Genomic DNA, 17,744 nt, shown 5'->3' with positions numbered 1-17,744 from the left:
ACGATGTCAGTTATCCAGTCTGTAATTGTTTTTATACTTGAGTTTGTTATGTGAGTTTTTGTAGTTTTTCTTATCACACGGTACAAAAGTATCTTGCTTGTCATTGTGTCTGTTGGCACTGTTATTGTATTTTCCGTTAAGCTGTTGTCATTGTCCAATTTCAATTCATGAGGTAATGTTTGAAATGCTTCTAAATCATCTTTTCATCTGCCAGCCAGAATTTCATGTCTCAAACGTATAGTTAACTTTGTTAAAGAATTGCAAAGTAGCTGTGACGTACTGTATAAGTTTGATAAGTACTGGTTTCTGCGTATCATGTCTTCAAAGAATTTTGCTGGGCTAGAGAAGTCAGACTGTTCAAAGTTTCATAACACTATAATGCTCCGTTTTACCCAATCTTGTGCGACCTGCGACCAGCAGGTTAGCAAAAACGCTCATTAGAAGTCATTTACACTTTGGCAATCTCTTACTGACGAGCGCATTCTCACTGCAGCTTCATTTTCTAAATAGCCACAGTGAAATTCTAGTTTGTGTTCGTATTCAGTTTCATGGTAAAGAAGCTCCAAGCCGGGAAGGGGGGGGGGGGTGAATTTTGTAGTCGTAATTCCTGAAAACTGTAAATTTGCATACTGTCAAAAAGTGTTTGTAATCAAAATTACCGTTTCTTTGTAAACTATATTGGTCTCTATTGCAACACGTCGACAATTCATTGCCGTATCCGGATGTATTGTACTTTTCTCGTGGAAAATCAACTAAACCCCATAAATATGTGTGGTCACCGAAGTTTTCTGAATATGAATGCAAACGGTCAAATCTGTCGTTTGCGTCGTCGTGGTTAAGCTTTGTTTCAGCACGCTCGACTGTTTCAATCATAGAGTTCCTATAATGCTTATTTTCTCGATTAATTTTCTCATGTTTGTCTTTAAAATTTATTTATCATTGAAATTATGCTGTATTTGAAAACTTTACTGGCACTGAGTCATTTCGATCTCTTTCTGCATTGGTTGACAAATTTTCCATTTTCATTAACAGGTCATCACCTTTTTCTTAATTGTGCTTTTTTTTTGTATTTCTTAATTTTATGTCGAAGTGTGCACTTGTTCGCAAATTTAGTTTGATGTTGTGTCAAGCTGTTCGTTCTGTTGTTTTATCTGTGTAACTATCGTCTTGGAACTACAGCGTTTGTATTTACATTTCATTTCTTCGTGTGATTTTCTTCTCTCATCCTGTGATTCGCTATTCTCATTCTGTGATCTTTTTTCCATTTCTTCCCTAAGTGATTTACTGTTTTCTTACTATGATTTGCCGATTTTCTTACTCATTTCATGTTGTATTTCTTTAAGCATCTGACTAACTCGGTTTAGAAAATTTGTCGGATTCGTGTAGTGTAGTTTGTAACGCCGGAAATGCATATACTCCTATTTCCATCTATTGTACTATTTTTTTTTCCTTGTTTTGTTACCTCAAGATATGACATTTCTGTCTCTTTATATATTGTAATTGTTTTACTGTTTGTATATATATATATATTTATGCACTTATGTCGATGTATAATTGGTTTGTTTCGTAAATATTATTTGTATTTTTACGCTGGGTCTTGCCTAGGGAAAACTGCTATCGAACGATTACGTCGATAGGTCGTGTGACGAATCAAAGTGTGTAGGATCCTTGGTAGTGTTAACTCTGCCGCGTGGAGCGCGGGCAGAACAGGGAGAGTGTGGCGGGAGTAGCGAGTGGAGCAGGTGTGTTGTGTGACGCTCCCGCGAGTTGCCGCGCTTTCGGGGTTTGGCAGCATGTAATTGCGCTCGACTCGCGATGATAGTTTCTGACATGGTGTCGCGGACGGGAAGCATTAGCTGGCGCACATCAAGAGCCCGTTTCGCCTGGTGACCGTGTCGAGAAGAAGGCGCGCCAACATCCAGCTTCTGCAACAGCGACGGCCGACAATGAGTGACTGTCGCCACCTCCTCGATCGACGGCTTCAAACCTTCAATCAACCGACAAGGAAGACTGGACGCACGTAAAGTTTTAGAACTGTATGGCAGACCTCAGCTTTTAATCTTGTTCCATTTGCCTCGCAAAATTACAGCAACTTAGCATCAACCTTTGTTGCTCATTGTCCCAATTGCATTACCAAGCAGGGTCCCTTCCTTTTCCGAAATGAACCCGAGTGTCGTTGAAATTCAAGCGCCAGCATTAAAGTAATATAGCTAACTCGTTTTCACTGCTTTAATTTCAAAGTTCAATTATGGCATTAATAGCTGGCTACAATATTCAGATTACACAAGCACGAATTAAGAGTGCGAGCTTTGTTACCGTATTTTAGCTTACCTGTGACTGCAGCTCAGCTTGGTACGTACTAAATTTTACTATTGTTAATAGTTCAGAATCATTTAATTCAAGTTCAAAGTTAAATCTCTTGTTTCTAAATTGCGTAGAGTCAAGATGCTTTTGAAATGATTGTTGAGGTAGTCCAAGACTAACCTTATTTTTCTGAATGTCGATGTGCTTCAGAAAGAAAGCTCACTATTAACTTCAGTCACTAAATTAACTTTCGATTTTCCGGTTTCATTAATTCTTTTGCTAAATTAAGTGTAGCGAAATTTATTACTTCTGACAAACTTTCAGTTTTCACACTACACGTGTCAACCTTCAGTTGCCATGCTTCTAGTGTTAATTATATGTGTAATAACCTTTCTTTTTCAGTTACTATAGTAATTGTCCTTAGGACTGGCGACCGTGATTTCCCCCAAATCTCAAATATCTAATTACCGCTAGTTAATTGTTAACGTAACGGCCGCACATTTACTTTCTTTATTAACTTTACCCCTTTTCAAAATTAATTTCCACCAGTTTCATTTGCATTTTTCCTTTCATTTAGATGTAACCCTTTCCTCCCTCTTTACCGATAGATCAACTTCGGTGACGATTGCTTTTCCCAAATTTCCTTTAGGTACACGCGGTTTAATTTTTCACTGTCATTAAGGTCGATAAGTGAGGGGGGGAGGTTACACGTGGCGACCTGGTGACAGGACAATCTTCAAATTTGAGGTTGTTCTGGACACGAATTTTGCATTGTGCAAATCTCGTAACAAAGTACTGGTTACGAAATGGTCGATACGTCAGCGAGAATATTCGTGTGAGGAATCCTAATTAGAGTTGAGATTTTGCATTTATATTGAAAATTATTAAAATGAGTGAAGGCAACAATTACCAAAATTTGTTAGACTTAGATACAGAACAATCGGTCGAACAGTGGGAAACGCGCACAGCGGTACCCATTGTTCCGGGGCAGGCGGCTATCATGAAAGATGCGACCGCCGAAACGCAACAAAGAGCAGAAATGGAATCCCAGACTTTAGAAAATGTTTCGGAATCGGAAGTGAAAATCAAATCTGAATCCCTTGATGACGAATACGGGGGGACAATGAAAGAGGAAGCCGCTACGGAAGTAAAACCGGTGGTTTCCGGGAATTTAACTGATTTATTGAATGTTTTGATTAACGAAATCAAGAGTCAATCGGCAGAAATTAAAGATCAGGCTGCCAAGCAAGAAGCTCAGGCTGCCGAGCAAGCAGCTCAGGCTGCCAAGCAAGTAGCTCTGTCTGAAAAAATTGAACGAATGCTAGACAATCAGAACAAAGCTATTAATGTTGTTAACAACAATGTTGAAGTTGTTAACACAAAAGTTGATAAAATCAAAGACGATATTGTCGTGATTAATACCGAAATCGGTAACCTTAAACAGGAAATGATAGGCGTTCAGGCGGAAATTGCGAGCATAAATACTCGTTTTGATTCCGAAATTAGCAGAATCGAGAAAAGTGTAGGAGAAGCAGTTGCTCCGATCATCGAGAATAAGGTGACGGAACAAATTCAATTAGTGAAAAAAGAGGATCAACAGAAGGTGGAAACTTTAAAGGCTTTAGTGTCCGAAGTAGACACTAAAGTGAGGGAGCAGGCTAATACCTGCGAAGAGAAAAAGAGGGAAGTGGAAACGCTTGCGACAACCACTTGCCAAGTAATTACGAGAGTGTCGGAATTAGAAAAGAAACTTGATGAAAAACAGAGCTATGTACCAATCTGTGCACATAGTTCGGAATTGTTGACGAAAGAGGAGCGGTTCGACCCCTTGAAAAAAGGCGGTATACACGCGACGGATTTCATTAAGAATTGTGAAAGAGTTTTACCCAGATCATGGACTAATGAGAGAAAAATTAATGCGGTTATTGATGTGTTGGCTGGTGATGCCAAACGTTGGGGCCTAAACCTCAACATTACGAACGTGACTTTTGACGAGTTTAAAAATTTGTTTCTGGCTGAATACTGGTCAGAGCAAAAACAGCAAAGTGTCTGGCGCGAATTTGTTGTATCGAGGCCTTTCGATGCGAATTCGCGTGGCTCGATGAAGGAGTTTTGTGAGGGCTGGATCCGCAAGTTGGAATATTTGCGTGATCGCCGCACGGAATCCGAAATAGTCTGGGAACTCTACAAAAAGCTTCCAGATGATACAAAACGCTATGTAGGAAGCAATTACAGGACAATCAATGATTTCCTGGAAAGAGTTGAGGACGAGGACAATTGGCGCAATAATCGCGACAGTGGTAGAGGCCGTGGTAACAACAACGGGTACCACAGCAACCACACCAACGATAACCATGGGAATAATGCATACCGCAACCATGGCAGCAATAACAATAATGGTTCGGGCCGTAATGACAATCGGTACAATGCAAATAATAACCGGAATGACGGAAACCAGTATCATACTAGCATGATACGGGCTGCGCAGAATAGTAATAACGCCAGAGGGTGTGACCAGCCGCCTCAGCAGTATCCGGGGAGCGTATCTGCTGGGACGAGACAGGGAAACCATTAGCCGCGCCGGTGAGGGGCCGACCGGGCGTGGAGAAATTTTGGCGGCCCAATAACAGGAGAAAACCCAGGTGTCGTCGTTATGAAAATTCCGTATGGAATAATCAACGGCGGGAGAGTGTGCCAGTATTAGGAGAAAGGAGTGCGCCCACAAGTAGTAGATCAGCTGTAGACACGGCAGTAGAAAATACATTCACTGTCAGTGAGAACAATTTAAGTAGTGTTCCGGAAATCGATTATAAAGTGGCAGCTGTAATACCCACAGCGGAACTGGAGATTGAGTTTATGAATGATTCGCAAGTGTTGAAAGAAGATCAGATGTCGGATAAAACGTCCGTCATCGAGCGAGGGGATGCAGAGAGGGATGAGGTCTGGTTAAGGGAGTTCGGTCGCTTATACGACGAACTAAGAGATTATAGGGGCCTGTACGGGAGAAGTGTTTATGGGGAGCGCGGGCAGGATTTGCCGCTTCTCGTCCCGCAGGAAGATAGTATTTGTGAAGTGATTGAAAGTTCTGGCCCTAACCGGCAGACTTTACCAGAAATAGTTGATGTTAATGGGGAGCACGAGCAAGATTCGTCGTGTTTCGTCCCGCAGGAGTTAGATGTTGAAGGAGTAACGGAAAGTTCTGGCCCTAACCGGCAGACTTTACCGAAAGTTATAGTGATAGAAGTAGCCGACCCATCCGACGCAAACCTCCAGTTTAAACATTGCGAGAGTATTAAGGGGAAAGATTACGAAAATTTTAGTGATAGCCGGACACGATTGGTAGAAAAGCACGTAGATTACAGCGTGTATGAGGTTAGAGCTGACATTATACGGTCAGAAGATAACAGTGTGGGTTGCGCAGATCTAGAGGAAGTAATTGCAGATACTACTGGGCACATGTCTCCAGGTAGATTGGCAGATGAGATCAATCTGATTAAAGAGGAATCAACGAAGGTGACAATTAGTGAATTGATAGCAAAGCAACACTCACTAGTTGACGAGTTACAGGAAAAGGTTTCGGTATTGGAGGCGACGCTACAGACTAAGCCTCAGGACAAACGTGTTGAAATTAAAACTGTATGTGAACAGAGGCTGAAAAAGCCGCCAGATAAACCGGATTTAGGATCAAAGCCGGACGGTTTTTTCTGGAATGACCTGGATATAGACGAGGATTTACTGTGGGAAAATCAAGAAACAATCGAGGACAAGTGTAGACAGATAGTAGTGTCTGTTAATATGCACGACCTACAACTAAACGTGTTGATTGACACCGGTGCAGAATTGAGTGCTGTATCTGGGAAAATATTTGAGTTACTGAAAGACAGACCTGGCATCGTAGTTATGCCAGTAACAGGAGTGAAAATTATCGGTGCTACTGGGAAGGCCAGTAAACCGGTCACAAAACAGATTTTTGTCAGCTTCGAGATATGTGGGGCACGATTTGAACAAGAGTTTGTCGTCGTGCCAGACTTAACTACGGAAGTAATTATCGGGTTAGATTGGCTGTTAAAGTACCGTGCAGTGATTAACTGCGAAAGCAAAACGTTGACATGTACGTCCCAAGATAAAACAATAGTAGTTAGTTTTGACGAGGCAGGAGACGGTGTGCATAGGCAATACCAGCCTATACACATTGTTAACTGGCCGAATGGTATTGACGTAGGTATGAATTTGAACTACTGTAATGTGAGGAATCTCGGCATTGACAATAGTGTAGAAAGTGAATTGGAAAGTATTGTAGACGGTGTGTCAAACGTAACACACGAACAAAGACGAGGCCTGTATGAAGTAATAATGAGGAATAAGAGTGTGTTTTCAGACAAACCGGGTCTTGTGGAAGGATATAAATGCAAGTTGCATGTAATTCCGCACGAACCATTCTTCGTGAGACCGTATGCTATACCGCTGTCCAAAAAGGAAGCAGTGCAACGGGAGATAGATAAGATGATCGAATGGGGAGTGATTGAAAGAAGTACAAGTCCATACAATAACGGTTTGGTCATTGTAGCAAAACGGGATGGTAGTGTGCGTATTGTGATTGACGCACGCACGTTGAATAGGGTCGTTCAACGTGAAACAGACAGACCAGAGAGTATGGAGGAGATTTTGCAACGTTTTCATGACGTTAAGTTCATGACTAGCCTCTATCTGACAGCTAGTTACTGGCAAATAGAACTAGAAGAAGAATCTAGGCCATACACCGCCTTCTTGTTTGCGGGCAGGTGTTATCAGTATAGAGTACTGCCGTTTGGACTTAATATATCTGTGTCCGTGTTCATCAGGGCCCTAGATAAAGTGCTAGGACCGGCTTTGAGTTCAAGATTAACTGTATATGTTGACGACCTATTGTTGGCCAATGCCACTTGGCATGACCATTGTGACCTGTTAGATGAAGTTTTTAGAGCATTGCGCCGCGGCGGAATGACTCTAAAGCTAAAGAAATGCGAATTTGTGAAGCAGGAACTGAAATTTTTAGGGCATGTAATTACCACTGCTGGTATTACGAAAGACCCAGAGAAACTAGAGGCAATAAAGAATTGTCCTCCACCCAAGTCTAGGAAACAGTTAAAAAGTTTTCTAGGGCTCACAGGATTTTACCGTAAATTTGTAAAAGGACAAGTGTTTAATGATGAAAATTTGAATAACCTCTTACGCAAAAATGTTCCGTTTGTGTGGACTGACGAGTGTCAGACAGCTTTCGAGAGATTAAAAGGCGAGTTGTTAAGATCTAACATGCTATTTCATCCTGATTTATCGCTACCCTTCCATCTGGGAACGGATTCGTCGAATTACGGGGTGGGGGTAGAACTGTTCCAAGAAGTCGGTAAAGGAGAGGATAAGGAACACCGGACGATAGCGTTCGCGAGTCGAACTTTATCAAAAAGTGAGCGAAACTACACGATTTCTGAGAAAGAGTGTCTCGCTATCGTGTGGGGATTCAAGAAGTTCAAGGGTTACCTATGGGACCGTAAGGTGTTTATTCATACGGACCATAAGGCGCTCACTTATCTGAAGGATTGTAAACTACTTCACGAAAGACTGACTAGGTGGTCGCTGTATTTACAGCAATTTAACTATGACATCTGTTACGTAAAAGGGACCGACAATTGCGTAGCGGATGCGCTGTCGCGGTTGCCCGAGTCTAATCAAGGTCTATTGAAAGATGAGGCAGATGGAGTGGTCAAATTGTACTATTTTAAAGAAGTTGAGGGACGTAAATTAATAATGAACATTTGTAAGAATCTACGTCGTCATCAGAACGAGGATGGTTGTTTAAATATGGTGAAAACCCGATATGATGAAAAGAGTCCAGAAGGAGAGAAATTAAGGAAGTATTACAAGATATACGATCATATCTTGTACATACGTAAGGGTGAAGATAGTAATATTTGGCGGGTATGCTGGCCCAGCAAATACGTCACGGAAATAATAGACTACTACCATTTGGCGTATGGTCACTGTGGACCAAAGAAATGTACGGAAAAGCTGAGTGAAGTAGTGCATTTCAACAACATGTTAAAACGAGTTACTGACAGAGTGAAAACTTGCGATTTATGTCAGAAGGTGAAGGTTACCAACTGTACGAGTCGTGGTCCTATGCAAAGTATAAGGCCTAACGACACCTTTGAGTTACTGTGCGTGGACTTGTACGGACCTTTGCCCAAGTCATCAGGAAACTTTGCTTACATTTTAGTAGTGCTAGAAGCTTTTTCCAAGTTCATCAAACTATACCCGATTAGGAAAGCTACAGCCAAAGCAGTCTATAGTAAGCTGGTGAACGATTATTTTGTTCATATTAGTAAGCCCAAGGCGATTCTATCAGACAATGGGGCACAATTTACTTCTAAGTTGTGGAATGAAGGCATGGAAAGTAATGGGGTCGATGTGATCCATATTTCAGCTTATTGTCCGGCTGGGAATCCCGCTGAGAGGTATATGCGCGAGCTAGGCCGACTGTGCCGTACCTATTGCCATCACAACCATAGGGCATGGGGCAAATATGTAGCAGTATTTGAGAGAATTATGAACACCTTGAGACATGAATCGACGGGATTTTCTCCAGAGGAAATCCTGTTGGATGACAGAAGTAAAAGTTTAGTGGAAGAGATAATCAAATTCCCTCCACGGATTGACATTAGTATTGGTGTGAAAAAAGATCGTTTGCGAGAAGTAATGAAGCTTAAAGCCGATGCTCGCATACGTCGTCATGACGCTAAAGCGCGTTTTGCTAAGTTTGCGATCGGAGACTTAGTACTTGTAAAAGCTCATGAGAAATCGAGCGAGATAGACAATGAAATCTCTAAATTTAAGTTTGTTTATAATGGACCATATAAAGTCATTGGTATACCTCACACAAATGCTTATTGCTTAGAGTATCCAAGCTCTGGAAAGCTATTAGGTATACGAAATATAATAGATTTGAAATTGTACCAACCTAGGATCGATTAATACCACACAATGGGTAATTTGTACAATATGTAAATATAGAGTGTAAGATTTAAGGTTTGCTAGATTGCCATGCTTTTGACTGACCAAGAGGACATTAAAGAAGTTGTAATTAATAAGTAATTAATTTTGACTAAATGATTTAAGAGAGAGTGATTATTTATCAATTGAAAAATCCAAGCTGCTAATTTAAGTTTTCAGCTGAGTCACAGTACATTAAGCAACGTAAATATGATTTTGTAACTAGCTGTAAGATTTCATGAATATGTGTTTTACTAGTCATTGCCGATGTACTTAGACGCTGTTTTAAGTTTCAGGCTAGTACATGCGTGTGATGATGGACAGTGTTGAGTTATCCACTGTGATAGTATTAAGGGACTCCTTGAGATTACTCGGGAGTGAGTTTTTCCTAAAGAATTCAGTGAAACGGACGTTCTGGAAACGCCGTCACAAGGGCGAGTGAGATCAAGCGTGCCGCACACGCGGGCGCAACAATACTGGCAAGGCGAGCCGCTGTCGGCTCTTGTGCCGCTGTTGGCTCTTGTGCCGCTGTCGGCATTCTTTGTACTTGCGAGTACGAAAGGCGGAATAGTTTTTCTTCCCGGACAGCTGATGTGAAAGAATTCTGCTGTCAATATTTATGTTTTTTTCGATCTACTGAATATTATTTTCTTGTTTAGCGTTAAGTGGAATCTCATGACGAGATATTAATTATGAAAAGGTTATGTAAAAATGTGTATTCTATGTAATTAATTATTAATTTGCGTATTTTGATCTACCTGTTTTTATGACCATGTACTCTGATTAATTTTGCAAATAGTATTCCATTTCTCATAGTGTTAGGAATTTTGACAATTTTAGAATAGCTAAACCATTTTCTATGTTTTCTATGAATTTTAATATGTTGTCAACCTGTTTTATTTTGTGCAAGATGACAGAGTGGAATAAGATTAGGAGTGTCTCCACTCAATTATTATGGTCTAAAAATTGATTTATGCTTAATTAGACGAATGCTAAATTTTGTTGATGTTTTGAGCATATGCATTTCCGCTGTTTCTTTTTTTTTGGACATTTTCTGAGTCTGTTTACGTTACACGAACATCCTCAGACAATGTGGGGCACGTGTAACGCCGGAAATGCATATACTCCTATTTCCATCTATTGTACTATTTTTTTTTCCTTGTTTTGTTACCTCAAGATATGACATTTCTGTCTCTTTATATATTGTAATTGTTTTACTGTTTGTATATATATATATATTTATGCACTTATGTCGATGTATAATTGGTTTGTTTCGTAAATATTATTTGTATTTTTACGCTGGGTCTTGCCTAGGGAAAACTGCTATCGAACGATTACGTCGATAGGTCGTGTGACGAATCAAAGTGTGTAGGATCCTTGGTAGTGTTAACTCTGCCGCGTGGAGCGCGGGCAGAACAGGGAGAGTGTGGCGGGAGTAGCGAGTGGAGCAGGTGTGTTGTGTGACGCTCCCGCGAGTTGCCGCGCTTTCGGGGTTTGGCAGCATGTAATTGCGCTCGACTCGCGATGATAGTTTCTGACATGGTGTCGCGGACGGGAAGCATTAGCTGGCGCACATCAAGAGCCCGTTTCGCCTGGTGACCGTGTCGAGAAGAAGGCGCGCCAACATCCAGCTTCTGCAACAGCGACGGCCGACAATGAGTGACTGTCGCCACCTCCTCGATCGACGGCTTCAAACCTTCAATCAACCGACAAGGAAGACTGGACGCACGTAAAGTTTTAGAACTGTATGGCAGACCTCAGCTTTTAATCTTTTTCGACTCTGTATGTACAGAACAGGGAATCAGTGATCATAAGGCCGTTGCAGCATCCCTGAATATGGAAGTTAATAGGAATATAAAAAAAGGGAGGAAGGTTTATCTGTTTAGCAAGAGTAATAGAAGGCAGATTTCAGACTACCTAACAGATCAAAACGAAAATTTCTGTTCCGACACTGACAATGTTGAGTGTTTATGGAAAAAGTTCAAGGCAACCGTAAAATGCGTTTTAGACAGGTACGTGCCGAGTAAAACTGTGAGGGACGGGAAAAACCCACCGTGGTACAACAACAAAGTTAGGAAACTACTGCGAAAGCATAGAGAGTTCCACTCCAAGTTTAAACGCAGCCAAAACCTCTCAGACAAACAGAAGCTAAACGATGTCAAAGTTAGCGTAAGGAGGGCTATGCGTGAAGCGTTCACTGAATTCGAAAGTAAAATTTTATGTACCGACTTGACAGAAAATCCTAGGAAGTTCTGATCTTACGTTAAATCAGTAAGTGGCTCGAAACAGCATATCCAGACACTACGGGATGATGATGGCATTGAAACAGAGGATGACTCGCGTAAAGCTGAAATACTAAACACCTTTTTCCAAAGCTGTTTCACAGAGGAAGACCGCACTGCAGTTCCTTCTCTAAATCCTCGCACAAACGAAAAAATGGCTGACATCGAAATAAGTGTCCAAGGAATAGAAAAGCAACTGGAATCACTCAATAGAGGAAAGTCCACTGGACCTGACGGGATACCAATTCGATTCTACACAGAGTACGCGAAAGAACTTGCCCCCCTTCTAACAGCCGTGTACCGCAAGTCTCTAGAGGAACGGAGGGTTCCAAACGATTGGAAAAGAGCGCAAATAGTCCCAGTCTTCAAGAAGGGTCGTCGAGCAGATGCGCAAAACTATAGACCTATATCTCTTACGTCGATCTCTTGTAGAATTTTAGAACATGTTTTTTGCTCGCGTATCATGTCATTTCTGGAAACCCAGAATCTACTATGTAGGAATCAACATGGATTCCGGAAACAGCGATCGTGTGAGACCCAACTCGCCTTATTTGTTCATGAGACCCAGAAAATATTAGATACAGGCTCCCAGGTAGATGCTATTTTTCTTGACTTCCGGAAGGCGTTCGATACAGTTCCGCACTGTCGCCTGATAAACAAAGTAAGAGCCTACGGAATATCAGACCAGCTGTGTGGCTGGATTGAAGAGTTTTTAGCAAACAGAACACAGCATGTTGTTATCAATGGAGAGACGTCTACAGACGTTAAAGTAACCTCTGGCGTGCCACAGGGGAGTGTTATGGGACCATTGCTTTTCACAATATATATATAAATGACTTAGCAGATAGTGTCGGAAGTTCCATGCGGCTTTTCGCGGATGATGCTGTAGTATACAGAGAAGTTGCAGCATTAGAAAATTGTAGCGAAATGCAGGAAGATCTGCAGCGGATAGGCACTTGGTGCAGGGAGTGGCAACTGACCCTTAACATAGACAAATGTAATGTATTGCGAATACATAGAAAGAAGGATCCTTTATTGTATGATTATATGATAGCGGAACAAACACTGGTAGCAGTTACTTCTGTAAAATACCTGGGAGCATGCGTGCGGAACGATTTGAAGTGGAATGATCATATAAAATTAATTGTTGGTAAGGCGGGTACCAGGTTGAGATTCATTGGGAGAGTGCTTAGAAAATGTAGTCCATCAACAAAGGAGGTGGCTTACAAAACACTCGTTCGACCTATACTTGAGTATTGCTCATCAGTGTGGGATCCGTACCAGATCGGTCTGACGGAGGAGATAGAGAAGATCCAAAGAAGAGCGGCGCGTTTCGTCACAGGGTTATTTGGTAACCGTGATAGCGTTACGGAGATGTTTAATAAACTCAAGTGGCAGACACTGCAAGAGAGGCGCTCTGCATCGCGGTGTAGCTTGCTCGCCAGGTTTCGAAAGGGTGCGTTTCTGGATGAGGTATCGAATATATTGCTTCCCCCTACTTATGCCTCCCGAGGAGATCACGAATGTAAAATTAGAGAGATTAGAGCACGCACGGAGGCTTTCAGACAGTCGTTTTTCCCGCGAACCATACGCGACTGGAACAGGAAATGGAGGTAATGACAGTGGCACGTAAAGTGCCCTCCGGCACACACCGTTGGGTGGCTTGCGGAGTATCAATGTAGATGTAGATGTAGAAATGCTTAGGGTAAGTCACAGAATGTTACTATTGGTGACATTTTACTATTTGAAGACAGTGAAACTGCATATTGCTGCCTCGGTGGGACAGCATTTTTCAAATTCTAAGTGTGATTTACTAAGTATCCCATTACTGTTGAGGTGACTAACCACTCTTGAATACATTATTTTCTCGATGATTTTCGAAAATGCTGTAAGCAAGAATACTCGACGGTAATTACTGACATCTGCGGTGTCCAAATTTTGTGTAGAGGCTCGACAGTGGCATATTTTAAGCTGTCTGGTAAAATACCTTGAGTTAGTGATAGTTTACATATGTGACTCAAAAAGTCAATTGAAACCTCCCCTCATTGTTTTAATATCTTGTTAGAAATTTCATCTACTCCAACAGAACATTTATTTAGCAAAGGGTTAATGATTTTTCTTATTTCACAAGAGGTTGTTAATTGAAAATTAATATGGCTAAGGTTGTTTCTAAAACTGACTCTACCATGTACTTCTTGGCTTTTTGTTTTGAGCTACTCGGAGCAATTTTTCTCCTGCAGTTAAGAAAACGTTGTTAAATACATTGGCTACTTGTGTACTGTTGGTTAAGATGGTCACATTCTCTTTAACAGTAATAATACGAACCCCAGTTGTTACTTTTCTTGTCTCTATTCTAACAACACTCCACATTGATTTTATTTTATTTCGTGAGTTGTTAATTTCTTCTCTGAGATTCATATTTTTTGATTTTCTGAAAACTTTCCTTAGTATGTTAGAATAATTTATATAATGTAAAATCACGTCTGGAATTTTACTAATTCTTGCTATCTCATACAATTTTCTTTTTCTTTCTGAAGGCACATTAATACCTGCAATAACATAAGGTTTCTTTGACACTCTTTGGTGTTACATTTAGTAATTTGTTTTGGGCAACAATGTTCAAAATGAGATATAAATTTATCAATAAATATGTTGCATTTCTCGATAGCATTTCGGTCGTTATATACATCTCGCTAATTAACATTTCGTGAACTTTCTCTGAAGTCTGCTACAGATACTGCGTGGAGCAACCTTACACTTTTATTTAATGACTTTTGAACTGTACACTCTGCTAAGTTTTGTAAGTTGTTCAATTGTGCGTCATGGTCTGATAATTCATTTATTATGGGGAAAGCACATGTAAGTCTTACATCCTCTTGCTGCACAAATACACTATCTATTAGAGTGCTACTCTCTTGGGCTATACTGTATGGAAATTGAGCACTGATACTAAGTTATATGTCATTTGTAATACTTCCTGTTTATATGCATCTACATGGATACTCTGCAAATCACATTTAAGTGCCTTGCAGAGGATTCATCGAACCACCTTCACAATTCTCTATTATTCCAATCAAGTATAGAGCGCGGAAAGAATGCACACCTATATCTTTTCGTACAAGCTCTGATTTCCCTTATTCTATCGTGGTGATCGTTCCTCCCTGTGTACGTCGGTGTCAACAAAATATTTTCACATTCGAAGAAGAGAGTTGCTGATTGGAATTTCGTGAGAAAATTCCGTCGCAACGAAAAACGCCTTTCTTTTAACGATATCCAGCCCAAATCCTGTATCATTTCTGTGACACTGTCTCCCATATTTCACGATAATACAAAACGTGCTGCCTTTCTTTGAACTTTTTCGATGTACTCCGTCAGTCCTATCTGGTAAAGATCCCACACCGCGCAGCAGTATTCTAAAAGAGGATGGACAAGCGTAGTGTAGGCAGTCTCCTTAGTAGGTCTGTTACATTTTCTATGTGTCCTGCCAATAAAACGCAATCTATGGTTAACTTTCCCCACAACATTTTCTATGTGTTCCTTCCAATTTAAGTTGATCGTAATTGTAATACCTAGGTATTTATTTGAATTTACGGCTTTTAGATTAGACTGATTTATCGTGTAAACGAAGTTTAACGAGTTCGTTTTAGCACTCATGTGGATGACCTCACACTTTTCGTTATTCAGGGTCAACTGCCACTTTTCGCACCATTCAGATATTTTTTCTAAATCGTTTTTCAGTTTGTTTTGGTCTTCTGATGACTTTATTAGTCGCTAAACGACAGCGTCATCAGCAAAAAACCGAAGACGGCTGCTCAGATTGTCTTCCAAATCGTTTACATGGATAAGGAACAGGAAAGGGCCTATAACACTACCTAGGGGAACGCCTGAAATCACTTCTGTTTTTCTCGATGACTTTCCGTCAGTTACTACGAAATGTGAACTCTCTGACAGGAAATCACTAATCCAGACACGCTACTGAGACGATATTCCATAAGCACGCAATCTCAATGCGAGCCGCTTGTGTGGAACAGTGTCAAAAGCCTTTCGGAAATCCAGAAATACGGAATCGATCTCAAATCCCTTGTCAATAGCTCTCAACACTTCATTTGAATAAAGATCTAGTTGTGTTTCACAGGAACGATGTTTTCTAAACCCATGTTCATTTTTCATATCATAATTGGTAAGAAAGTATACATTCAAATCACCACAGATTAATAAGTTTTTCTTTTCGTATGACGGACAACATAATAGTGACTCAAACTTTTTTATGAATCTCCTAATGGGGACCTGTACACTGCTGCTAATATCAACACTACATTATCTAGCTGTTATCCACATGTACAGTCTTTATAGTGCTTATCGACATAAAATTTGGTTACTTCACCCATTTTATATTTATACCCTGGTTTTGTGTAAATGGCAATTCCTCCTCTATCCGTGCTACTTCTGCAAATGCAAGATGCTACATTACACTCATTTATACTGACATTATCCATCTCCACAGTCACATGGTGTTCAAACAGGCAAAGTATATCAATCTAATTCTTATTTTTGAGATCTTTTAAACACACTAACAGCTCATCTACTTTATTTTGTGTTCCCCGACATACTGATGAAGTTAGTTAATACTACTCTTAACTTTATCCCTGTTTACTTTACATGGAATTTCTTTTATTCTATTTTCTAGATTGTTGTCTGTCTGGAGTTTAGCTTTAAGCTAAAAAATCAGTCTGCCTGGTTGCATTAACAACAGGGACCATCCCTTGTGTGTCTGTTGCCCCTTACAATAGCTGCTAATAGAGAAACTAACTTATCTTTCGCCTTCCTATTTAGGTGTTGGCCAAGGGTAGTGTATCAAACGGTGGGACTTAACATCTGAGGTCATCAGTCCTCTAGACTTAGAACTACTTGAACCTAACTAACCTAAGCACATCACACACATCAATGCCTGAGGTAGGATTCGAACCTGCGACTGTAGCAGCTGCGTGGTTACTGACTGAAGCGCCTAGAAAGGCTCGATCACAGCGGCAGGCTGTAGTGTATCCCCACCTACCAATAGCATCAACTGGAACCATACTTGTTTGAGATTTTATTGGTGTCTGGAACATCCTGTTCAGCTCAGTATTAACATACCTTACAGCAATGTTTAGCCACGACTGATCATGGCACTGAATGACCACAAACCCCACATTTGTGGGCCCAGTTTCTACTCCTATTTTAGCCATATTTCTTCAAATACCGTATTTTGGATTCATAGAGAGGCTGTTTCTTGCTACTCAGCTATAATTACCTGATCTTCCTTGTCAAAGTCCCTGCGTAGCTGTCACCTGGCTAAGGCTAGCACGTTTTTACACAAAACTTGTGACCTGGTACCTTGCTCTTAATTTCTGCATAACTGCTGGGCTACACCCGTCCCATGACTGCTACCTAGAAGTAGAATCCTTCTTTTCCTATTCTGATTTCATCACGACCTGTCTTTTTTCTTTAACCTAATATCCTTCTTCAACCTACATTCAACTACATCTGGATGAGGTCCTTCCTACACTACTTCAGATAGCCAGCCAAACTGATTTACTAACTGAATTTATAAAATTTTTCAACAGTTTCACTTTTTCGCCCTTTGGTTGCTACCTTTTCCCAGCACCCCATCTCTTTTTCCTCCCTTAGCCTACATAGTTCCAAATTTTCGTTTCCTAATTGAGTCTTAAGGGCAGAAATTTTTGCCTCCTATTCAGCGATTTTTCTGTCCGTTCTACATAAGCTCCATTGCCATGGAAGAGTCTCATTACTTGACCCTGTTTCCTTGCCGTTACATTCTCTCCAATGAAACCATAACCTAATGTATTCACAGAACACCCTCTCCTTCAGATTTCTACGTTAACCACCAAATCTGTCACACGTGGTTTGATAGACAAATTTAGACAAAAGCAGAGAATAACTTGGCACAAGAGCACTGAAGTTTCGTAATCTGTACTAATACGTAACTAAATGCTAATGTACATAAACATTTAAACTTACTTTCGAAAGTTTTAATTAACTATGTGAACTCTGTATGAGATACGAATTAATTTAACTTTGAATCAGTAAGTCTAGTCAAAAATAAAGATCTACCGTTGCACGAAATTTACGCCT

This window comes from Schistocerca piceifrons, chromosome 1 (genome assembly GCF_021461385.2).
Source record: "Schistocerca piceifrons isolate TAMUIC-IGC-003096 chromosome 1, iqSchPice1.1, whole genome shotgun sequence".
In the NCBI taxonomy this organism is placed as follows: domain Eukaryota; kingdom Metazoa; phylum Arthropoda; class Insecta; order Orthoptera; family Acrididae; genus Schistocerca; species Schistocerca piceifrons.
This window is presented reverse-complemented; position numbering follows the sequence as displayed.